Raw genomic sequence first — 11,568 nt, 5'->3', positions numbered from 1 at the left:
TTGAGGGGGATTAATAGCAATGTGTCTTTTACTGTAATAATTTTTTATTTAAACATTCACCATATTTCTTGATCACACCTCGTATTTATTGTTCCATCTAGATTACATTTTTTTTAAAGATTTTTATTGGGGCTTTGGGGGGATGGGAACAGTGCTGGGGAATTGGGGGAAGGGGAACAGACAAGTTGCTGTCCTTTTGTTCTTCAGTCTAGTTGTGGAGGATGTTGCTTCACTGGCTCAAGTTGGCACCATCATTGCGCTCTTCCCAGGCGAGGCAGATCAGTTGCCGGCTTCTGGATGGTAGATTACATTTTAAAGTTTAGATAATTGGTGTAAAAAGGTTTTATTATATTTGATTTAATGTAAAATATACATTGGTAAATAATTGAATGAAAATAGTGGGAACATGGAAAAAAACAAAAGGAATAAAGTGTGTTTCTGTAGGAATGAGTCTGGGAAAAGGGAAGAAGGATGGAACCACTGCAGCAAGGGTATGAGGGAGCCAGGAGCCAGATCTATCTGGGTGGAGAATAAATGCTTCCTGAATGAATAAAATTTCACATTGTTGGATTAACAGGAAATTAACAGCAATTGCTTGCATTAACATTTGAACAAATTTTTAAACTGCTATGCATGCCAATGTAGCCAATTTTAAAGACTAAACCATCTTGTTTGAGATAGGAGCTTGAAAGTGAATGATGAAGGAGTTCTGAAAACATATGCTAATGTCAGTTTTTACAGGCAGTGTTTGAATTAGCATTTTAATGTTATGCAAAATATCTTTACAGTCCATAAAGGCTGTGCTTCTGGGGAAAGGGTAATTGACTTCTGATCAGAGGTTCTCTCAAACTCGTATTCTCTCTACCACATTTGGGAGTTCCTGGCCCTTCCATATTCTAAAGTAGGGTTCCTCCCAAAGCAATCACCACCACCTCACAGGAGGTACAACAATTTGACATATTTATTGAAAGGAAGAGTGATACCATCACAAGAGCTTTCCATTGTTACTCCCCAACCAAACAGAAAATATGTGAGGTAAGAGGACACATTATAAAGTTGGAACTAAAAACCACATTTATGGCAGGTATTGTGATTGTAATCCCCTAGTTAACACACAAAAAAAGACAAACAAGGATTTCATATATCGTAGAATAACAGAATTTTTTGAGTTTAAAAGATCTTGAGAAAACATTATAGACCAACTTTCTCATTTAAAATATGGGAATTTGGGAACTCAAGCCTTGGCTAGGGACTGACAGAGATGGGGAGGCCGGCCCATAGGCCCCTGCATCCTAGTATCCTGGGCCTTGGTGTGCAATAACAATAACGATAACATTTTCTGGAAGCTTAATTTGCATCAGGTGCTGCTAAGCACCATACGTATCTTGGTTATCCTCCCCACCACATCTCTGTGAGGTAGGTACGACCATTATCCCCATCTAAAGCCCAGGGGAGCTAAGCACCTTGTTCCAGGAAATGGTGGATATGGATTTGAACCCTAGAAACTTGACTGCTGTCTTTCTGTTCTTGTGGTTCTTTCTAGCTGCTAGGACTTGATGTAAGAGTCAGAAATGGGCGGGTCCACCCCTGGAGATCCCAAAGTCTCCTGGCCTTGCTGGCTAGAACTGTGGGCTTTTTATGCCTTTATGGGTTTGTTTTTTTGTGGTTTTATTCCTCCCAACTTGTAAAAAACCTGAAAAGACCTGTTAAATGTTAAGCCATGTGACTGTATTATCTTTTCAAAATTTTTATTTAAAAATGTAAAGCTTGTAAGAGCAATTGAAAAGGAAAAAGAAATAGTGCCATGACCTACAGGCAGAGGTGGAGGAGATGCTGAAGTGACTTCAGAGCTAGACGGGTGTGCAGGGAACCCTCATGATGCACACAGAAGGCATCCCCATCAAGAGCACCATGGACAATCCCACCACCATGCAATATACCAGCCTCATGCAGAACTTCATCTTGAAGGTCCAGAGCACCGTGCATGGCATTGACCCACAGAATGACCTCACCTTCCTTTTTGAATTTGCTCCAAGAAAAATGAAATTATGGTTGCACCAGATAAAGATTATTTCCTCATTGTGGTTCAGAATCTAACTAAAGAAGCTACTCTCTTGGCTCCTTGAATCAATCTTTAATTTAATGACCCCCAAGAATAATGGTGTTAATCTTGTCAACTGACTGGCAGGTTTGGAAGTCACCTTAGAGCTCACACAGACCCATCTAGTGACTAAGGTGGGCTGCAGCCCTGCCCCACACCACCGACGTTATCCCTCTGCTGCCAGTTTCCCCTGAGTTCCCAGGAGGGCCCTCTCTCCTCATCTAGGTTTTGGAGCAAGAGCTTGTAAGAAGCCCACACCCTGCTTTCTTCTGACTTTCAGGTTGCTTTGTTGTCCTTAGAAAAGGCTGTTTCTCTTTTACTAAAAATAACTGAAGTGCTTAAAGAAAAATTTTTTTAAAATTAAATATGGGCAATTGAATTAATTTTCTGAGTTGGAGTAAAAGTACTTTTCCCTATCGCCTCTCTGAAGTACAACCGAAACTCTGGGAACATTATATAAAGGACAAACATAAGAAAACTCTGAAAGGTGGAGAGAAGAAAGCAGACTGGCCGGGGACCTCAGGACCAAAGGACCAACATGGTGGTGAGTTCCCTGATTTTTGTTTTTGTTTTTGTGGGGTTTTTTGTTTGTTTGGGGTTTTTTGCCTCATAGTTCCCAGACTCAGAGTTGAAGATGCCAATAATAACTCTGAAACATCAACAGGCAAAGATATAAGAAGGCATAACAACAGCCTACTCTCCCTAGCCAAAGGACCGGGAAAGGGCAGCCTCGCAAGACAGAAACAATTTAGCTAATAATTGCTCTACTCCATCCAAACACCACAGAAAAACCTGTGGCCCCACTCCTACCCATGCTTACAAAGGCAAAGTGGAGAACCTAGACTTGCACTCTCATCAAGCTGTAATGAAGCATCCCATATACCCCCCAGAAGGGTGGTGTCAGAGAAGGGCAAGAACGGGGGGCAGGACTTTCATCGCACCAGGTAATAATGAGTCCTCCTTCCCCCTGCAACTGTATTAATGGAGATGACATGGTGAGCCTTCTACACCCCGCCCAGCAGGAATGAAGTGCCCCTTCTCCTTCCCACTGGGATAGTGTTAGAGGAGACTTAGTGGTGAGTCTGGGCTTTCACCACCACCCAGAGGTGATAAAGCCATTACACCCTCACCACCAACCCCGTTCATTACATCAATAGCGGCCATGTGTGAAGCAATAATAAGGAACGCCTGCCCCTCCCATCCAGGTGGTATCAGTAGAGGCCTAATAGGGAGCTGTAACTCTCACCCCCACCCAGCAGCAATGAGGAGCCCCTCCCCACCATAAGAGTCAACATGGGCTGAGTGGGCAACTTGGACTTCTCCCCCAATCTGGCAGTAACAAGGTGGTGCCCCATCCTTCCTTGTCAGGGGCAGTGTCAGAAGGAAAAACAGCTAAAACGGAAGATTTAAATAACAACCAGAGTCTCATATCATAATGCCAAAAATGTCCAAGTTTCAATAGAAAATCACTCATTATACCAAAAATCAAACTGAAGATCTCAAACTGAATGAAACAGACAATCAATAGATGGCAACACCAAGATCAGAGATGGTGAAATTATCTCACAGAGTTTAAAGTAGCCATAATTGAAGCATTTCAATTAGCAACTAAAATATGCTTTAAACAAATGAAAAAATAGAAAATATCAGCTAAGAAATAAAGTCTCAGAAAAAAAAAAGAAAAGAAAAAAAGGTAAAGCACCAAATAGATTTTTAGAACTAGAATATACAATAACCAAAGTTAAAAACTCAGTGCATGGGTTCAATAGCAAAATGAAGAGTACATAAGAAAGAATCAGTGAAGTGGAAGACAGAACCATAGAAATTATTCAATTTGAATAACAAAGAGAAAATAAGCTAAAGATGTGGAGGAGAAGGGCAGGGTGAGAGTTTCCACAGGGATAATTTGAATAGCCCTATAACTTAAGAAAATTAAATTTGTAATTTAAAAACTCCACTAAAAGGAAGGAAGGAAGGAAGGAAGGAAGGAAGGAAGGAAGGAAGGAAGGAAGGAAGGAAGAAAAGAAAGAGAAGAAAGAAAGAAAGAAAGAAAGAAAGAAAGAAAGAAAGAAAGAAAGAAAGAAAGAAAGAAAGAAACTTTCAGACGCTGGTAGATTCACTAGAGAATTCTACCAAACGTTTAAAAAAGAATTAACACGAATTCTACAAAATCTTTTCCAGATAATAGAAGAGGAGGAATCACTTCCCAATTCATTTTATAATACAAGTATTATCATGATAGCAAAAGCAAAGACATAACAAAAAAAGAAAACTTCAGACCAATATCTTTCATGAATATGGATACAAAAACACTTAATAAAATATAAAAAGAATTATACACAATGAAAAAGTGGAGATTATTCTAAGGATGCAAGTTTGAGTCAATATTTAAATATCAATCTCCTCCATATTAGCAGACTGATGAATAAAAACCACATGGTTTTGTTAATCAATGCAGAAAAAAGTCATTTTGACAAAATTCAACACTTTTTCATGGTAAAAATACTCCCCAAAATACAAAGACAGAACTTCCTCAGCTTGATTAAAAGAAAGAAATCTACAAAAACCTCACAAATAGCATTACACTCAATGGTGAAAGCCTGCTATGTCCCTAAGACTGGGAACAGAAAAAGGATCTCTGCTCTTATTAACTTTATTCAATATAGTGATAGAAGTTCTAGCCAGTACAATAAGACAAGAAAAAGAAACAAAAGGTGTACAGTCTAGAAAGGAGAAATAAAATTATTTCTATTTGCAGATGACATAATTATCTATATAGAAAATGCCTAGAAAACCGAAAAAAAACCAACTTCCTAAATTATGGTCTATCTTTAAGAAAAAAAAAGGCTGTGTGGTATTGATGAAGGATAGATACATAGATCAATGACACAGAATAAAGAAACCAGAAACAGACTCACAGAAATATTGTACATCCAAGTGATTTTTGACAAAGGTACAAAAGTAATTCACTGTAAGAAAGTCTTTTCAACAGATAGTGCTTATGCGATTGGATAGCCAGAGGCCAACAAACTGACTCTCAGCTTAAGTCTTACACCTTATACAAAAATTAACTCAGAATAGATCATGAATTTAAATGTAAAACATAAAATATAAAGCTTTTAGATTAAAAATAAATCAGAGAAAGTCTTCAGGATCGGGGGCTATACAGAGTATTTTTAGACTTGACACCAAAAGTATGATTCATAAAACGAGAAATTGACAAATTGGGTTTCATCAAAATTAAAAACTTTTGCTCAGTGAAAAACTCTGTTCAGAGGATGAAAAGACAAGTTAGAGATTGAGAGAAAATATTTGCAAACCATATATTTGACAAAAGATTTATATCTAAAATATACAAAGAACTCTACAAATTCAATGGTTAAAAAAAATAAGAAACCCAATTGAAAAAAAAATACCCAAAAGACATGGACAGAAATTTCGCTGAAGAAGATATACAGATGACAAATAAGTACATGAAAATACATTCAACATCATTAGCATTAGAAAACTGCAAACTAAAACCACAGAAACGTCACTACACACTCATCAGAATAACTATGAGTAAAATAAAAGATATTAACAACAGGAAATGCTGCTGACGATACAGGGAAACTGGATCACACACATCGCAGTTGAGAATATAAAATGGTTCAGTCACTCTGGAAAACAGTTTATTAAAACATGCAACTATCATATGACCCAGCAATTTCACACCTGGACATTTATCCCAAAGAAATGAAAACTTATGTTCATATAAAAACCTCTATGCTAATATTTTTAGTAGTTTTATTTCAAACATCTCACACAACAAATAAAAGGTTGAGAGGACCCTTACAGTCACTGGACATTCAACATTAACTCTCTAATAGAAGGGTAGACTAAATGACAAGTTATATTTCAAATCAAAAATATGATTTTATATAGAGAACCCTCTTCTAGGCTTATGAAAAAATACAAAAAGCAAGTGGCCCTGACTTCCAAAAGTTTCACCAAAAAGGCCAGTACAGGCAAGTTTGGAGATGGGGAGATTACCCCCCAATGAAGCAGTCTATGGGAATGGGGATAGAGATCATGATGAATTGAGAGGAGGGAACCTAAAAATTAAACATAATGCCCAGAGTCACAGATGACACATGGAATTTTTGTCAAGAATGTATGGTAAAACTTTTAGTGAATTGATTCTTCCTGGAACCAAAGAGGTTTGTGTACTGGAAGTGGGAAGGGATGGAGAGAATGGATTGAAACGGGCAGTCAGAATGGTGAGGCTGGGTCATTCAAGATCACTGGGCCACCATAAAGAGGTGTATCCCTTTTTTACAGAGTTTAATGGTGTTTAATGTTCATTCTCCAAAATTTCCAACTCCCAGTTCTTTGTTTTGGTTGTGCTAAGAATTTGTTCAAGTTTTTCAGTATATGTGTGGTGACAACTCTCCACCTACTGTCCTATCAAATATTAGCCATTTCTGTCCAAAGGAAGAAATCATAGCTCACCTCTACTTCTGATACTTGCTTAGTCCTGGCCTCGGATGTTTACAATGCAATGACCTCTAGAGCAGGGGTCGGCAAACTTATGAGACAGAAGAGCCGCCAGGGGTCAGCAAACTGCGGCTCACAAGCCACATGCATCTCTTTGGGTATGTACATGTGGCTCTGAAGTAAAATTGAAAATGAAAATAAAACTATCATAGTTTCATTTATAAAAATTTTAAAGGATATTATTCACATAACGGTGATTATGTAAAAATATATTTATGGCTCTCAAATAATTTTTAAATTGTTGTAAGGGACAGGATTGGCTCTTCCAGGGGTCGGCAAACTTCTGAGACCTAACGGACCCAAAGAGCCACATGTGGCTCACAAGCTGCAGTTTGCCTACCCTGGCTCTAGAGTATTGGAGCGATGGAACAGGAGAATATTGCTGACCTTAAACCTTTTAAAAAGTATTGCCTTTCTTTTCTTCCTTTCAGTATCCAATAGACCTATTTTATCCAAGTTCTTTTGATCCTTCTACTCATAGTGAATATGTAGATAGATAGAGTTAGAGATGATAGAGATAGAGATTGAGAGACATAGAGAGATATTTCAGTGCTTGTCTGTCCTTCCTTCTCAGTAGAGTCTGAATTTACCTGATGACTGCCAGACACACACCTGTGTGGATGGGGCTTACCCTATATGTCTGCCTTATTTGTCTAGTAAATCACAGTTATTCTGGGTGCTTTCCTGCTAAGGCAGACAACCAAAGCACAGAGCACAAGCTCTTCTGAGTCCTTTTCTGACCCTTGCGTTTAGACTTCATCAGTTTCCTCTTAATTAACTGGTATCCATTGTAACTATCCCCATCATCAGCCAACATTTGTTAAGGATTGCAGAAAGCCATTGTTTTACAGGGAGAGAATTTCATCAGTGCTGCCACAACATATTACTTATGTGAGGACAGAACAGATACAGATTTGAGGACGCTGAAAACCTGTAGTTTCAAAGGCAAGTGTCAAAGTGCCCTCTAGTGGTGTATCCAGCATACTAACCCACAGAATCCTTTCTTTAAAGCAAAGGGGATGCAAGTTGCAGAGATACAGGCCTATTGGAAGCTTGACTATTTGAATTCTATTTTCAGTTTCTTCCAGAAGCCCTGAGGTTCAGACAAGATGTAACACATGAAGATTTAAGTTAATTAAAAGAGGCTTCTGGCATTCCAGACCAGGAAGAAATAATGAGCACCAGGGGGCTGTGTGAAACGAAATAGCTTCCATTGCAGGTTAAGGATAAGCATCTTGGCATTTCTTGCCAGTCTGCTCAGAAAAATTGAGTTGTGGTAGCAGTTTTTCAGTCAGGAGTCACATAACCTGATTGTTTAATGATTTATTGCTTTATTACACACTGACCTGGAGGGAGCATCTTCACCAAACCACTTCTTCAATTTGGCGACAAATAACCAACTATCTGGAATGACCAAGAAATAGTCCTTTCTGAATTCTTTGAGAAACATAGGCATTAATTTGGGGGTATTTGTGTTCTTCTGGCAATAGGTAACAAGATTGTACCATTTTTATTAACATCCTAAAAGCCAGTATAAATTGTCTATGGTTGATTAAGAACTTTTAACACAGTAATTGAGTTCTTAAATAAGAGCAGCACACTGCTCTGTAAAGAATACTGGCCTGAACACATGAAGATATGGACCATGATAACGCCTCTGCCACTAACTAAGATGACATTGAGCAAGTCCTTTAATATCTCTGGGCCTCAATTTCCCCATTAATAAATGAAAGAACTGGACTAATAATTTGTTACCTTTTGCAGCTCTAAAATGATCTAATTTATAAAAATCATTTGGCAGAGTTATATTTAAAGTAACATGTTGGTGTTTTGTGTGTATGTCCTTGATCAACCCCAGGGTACCCTCTCCTAGCCCCATCCTCAGCAGAAACCAAGATTCAAAGAACCAGCTGAGCTAAGCATGAGACCAAGATTAGCATGCTAGCCGAGGAGCCTTCTTTTCTCTCCCTGAATCTAGAAAATACAGGGGCTGGGGGCAGAGGAGATAAAGTGGTAAGTTACTGAAATGCGGGCAGGGGGGAAGGGGGGGGCGGGCGGGAAAGCCCAGAATGGGTAAAGCTAGGAGACATCAAAGAGAAGACAGAAGAATTCTCCAGCTTGGGTATCAGGACCCACTGACTCACTGCCCACAGACAGCCAGTCTTGGGCACTGTAGGCTCTCCAGGACAGAGGTAGGGTATGGACACCTCATGCGGAGTGGGGCCATGAAGGAGGCACTTCTTTCACCCTGCCCCTTGACTACAGAAGAGCTAAGGAGAACAAGTTGGGCATGTCCCCATGAGTGGGATAACAGTACACTGCCCCTGGTCCTCTACTGAACCCCGAGCTTTTGTGCACAGGTGCACTTGGTAATACTAATGATGGAGATGGGCAAGTATGCACATCAGTTTTTATCAATCAGTCATGTTTTAGAGGAATTTTCTATTTCCTTTTTAAATTGGAAAGTAGCTTTGGCTATATAATTGATTTCCGTTCTTAATTAAAGTAATTATCCACAAAGAATCTAAGGTTTCGGTGATCCCTGAGAATGGTTCCAGATGTGAAATATAATTATTCTAAGGCTTTCCTAAGCTCAGGTTATTATATGTTGGGCCTTATTAGGCTTAATTATACCAGAATTTTACTACATGAAATATTACTTTAGATGGGTAGTTCAGTACCTGAAATGTGGAATTCCTCCTATTATACAGCAGGGTGGTATGTCGTCAGTTTATACATTAAGTTTCTATGTGAAGCTGGTCAGAGATAGGGCAGATGTTGCAAATTAATTTTAATATTAATATAGATGTACCAAAAGAATATATTCAGTCAAATATACTAGATGCCACACACACACACACACACAAATAGATGTAGTCTTAAATTTGATTAGAGGTAGAGAAAACAATAAACAAACAAAAAATGGGAGTTTGTTTCATTAATGAAGAGAAAGAGAGTAAATGCTCTAGAATTTCATAGAAATGCATAGAATTAATATGCATACATATTTGTAAATGCTCTAGAATTTCAAGGAGGACTTCTTAGGAGGCAAGATTTTCACTTGATATTGTTTGTATTTTTAAAGAGAAGGTGATAGAAGGCAGAGAAATCAATAAAACCCTCCTGGCTGGATAAGGGGAGCTGTTTCCAGGACAACAAGGGAGGAAGAAATGCTATGGATTTGAAAAAGACAGCATTTGACTAATGCAGCGAAAGAGGTGAGAGAAAGCAGAGATTAGTGACCGGACCCTTGGCTGAACTAAGAATAAGAAACGTATTACTCAGATCTTTGCTGCTTCTCTGTTTAATGCTCTAAGCTGCCCTCCCCAGACTTTCAGCACCCAATCCCCTCCCAGCTCATGGCCCTTCATACTTAGTATACTCTCTTTTCCCTGCCACCAAGTTTCCGCTCAGAAAAGGATCAGAGACACCCTAAAAATTTTTACTTCTTAGAGGCTTTGGCATTTTCACATGAGAAAAAGTCTCATGCTAGAGTCTCTCCAAGGATGACAAACACTTCTCCTCAGGGACCTAGGAGGTAGGAGCCCAAGATAAGGGACGAGGGCAACGTACGTGAAAGTCTAGTTTAATCTTTAACATGTATACACATTTTTACACTACTTGTTAATTCATCCAAGTTAATTTTATATAAAATAATATTAACAATAGTATATTACTACTGCTACCATTTATTAAATGCTATGTTCTAGGCACAGTGATAAAGACTATATATACTTCTCTTATTTCATTCTCTCAGTAAACTCCTTGAAATACATGTGTGTTCTCTGCATTTTCACGAGAAAGCAGAGGCTCAGAACGGATGCTGAACTTGCCTAGCACCCCACAGCTCACAAGTGGTGAAGCTGTGTTTCAAACCCAGGTGTGTCCTGTCAGCAGAATGACCTTGAAAACTGGGACTCATCAGTCAGATAAAGCCATGAGAGAAATTCAACATTCAATTAGCTATCATTTCAACATCTGTAAGAGTGGCATGGTCTTTAGAGGCAGAAAGTTTATGAAAATACTTCAGGATTCCATCAAGTTCAAAGATCTAAAATTGGCTTGGAAAGACATTTAAATAATCTTAAGAAAAAATAATCAAATCAAGGAATGAATCAGTCTGGATGGGAACCGCAGACTTCCATGGATATACAGATATTCCCACGACATGGGGGCACATGGGCTACGCAGTTGTCACAATTTATGACAGATACCTTAACCTGGACAAAAATCAGGAGGGCATGGGTCCTCTCACGCCCTATGTTGGTATGGACCGCTCTACAGGAAGAACTCCATGTTTACGTACAACTGAGCTCGAAGGCCCTTCCCGGAATTTCCTTTTCCTGTCTGTGAAAAGGGCTTCCTGCTTCTATTTGTGCTTCTTCATGCAAGTGGCTTACTGTGGCTGCACATTCTGAATTGCAAGCCTTTCTTTTTCCCGAAAAAATCCTCTTGGTGACAGAATACTTAGTCGACTTTTGTTTATGGTTGACATAAACCATATGTTCTCTCTTCCCTGCTACCATAAATAGAACTCAGTATGTTCTATCATGGTCACTGACAACAATGCTGACAAGTCCTCAGCTCAAATCAATGGCTGTTATGCAACCTCAGGCAAGCTGAGAAGCTATCCAAAATATTACATTGAAAAGTAACCCTGATATACTATAGGATCTCTAGTTTCCACAGGATCCAAGTGAAAAAACATATTTAGAAATTATTGTTTAGAAGTAATTGTGATGTTTAAACGTGTTAAAAAATGTGTTAAATTATGATTGTTAAAAGATGTTAAATTGTGATGTTTAAAAAGTTTAAGAGGGCCAGCCGAGTGGCACAATGGTTAAGAACTGGCTTGGGACGCCAGAGGGCCCCGGTTCGGATCCCACATATGAGGGCCAGTGACACTGCCCTCCACAGCTAAGATGCTGCAC

General features: G+C 38.9%; 2 pseudogenes; both read left to right on the top strand.

The window, feature by feature from the left end:
* Positions 1-446: 446 nt before the first annotated feature.
* LOC109395025 (dynein light chain roadblock-type 1-like) lies at positions 447-2,126 on the top strand (annotated as a pseudogene).
* Positions 2,127-10,815: 8,689 nt separating this feature from the next.
* Positions 10,816-11,568, top strand: part of LOC109395024 (non-histone chromosomal protein HMG-17 pseudogene) — a 12,549-nt pseudogene continuing 11,796 nt past the window's right edge.

Source organism: Hipposideros armiger, unplaced genomic scaffold (genome assembly GCF_001890085.2).
Source record: "Hipposideros armiger isolate ML-2016 unplaced genomic scaffold, ASM189008v1 scaffold_449, whole genome shotgun sequence".
NCBI classification, from domain to species: Eukaryota; Metazoa; Chordata; class Mammalia; order Chiroptera; family Hipposideridae; genus Hipposideros; species Hipposideros armiger.
Note: the sequence above shows the minus strand (reverse complement) of the source record. Positions and strands in the feature narration are given on the sequence as shown.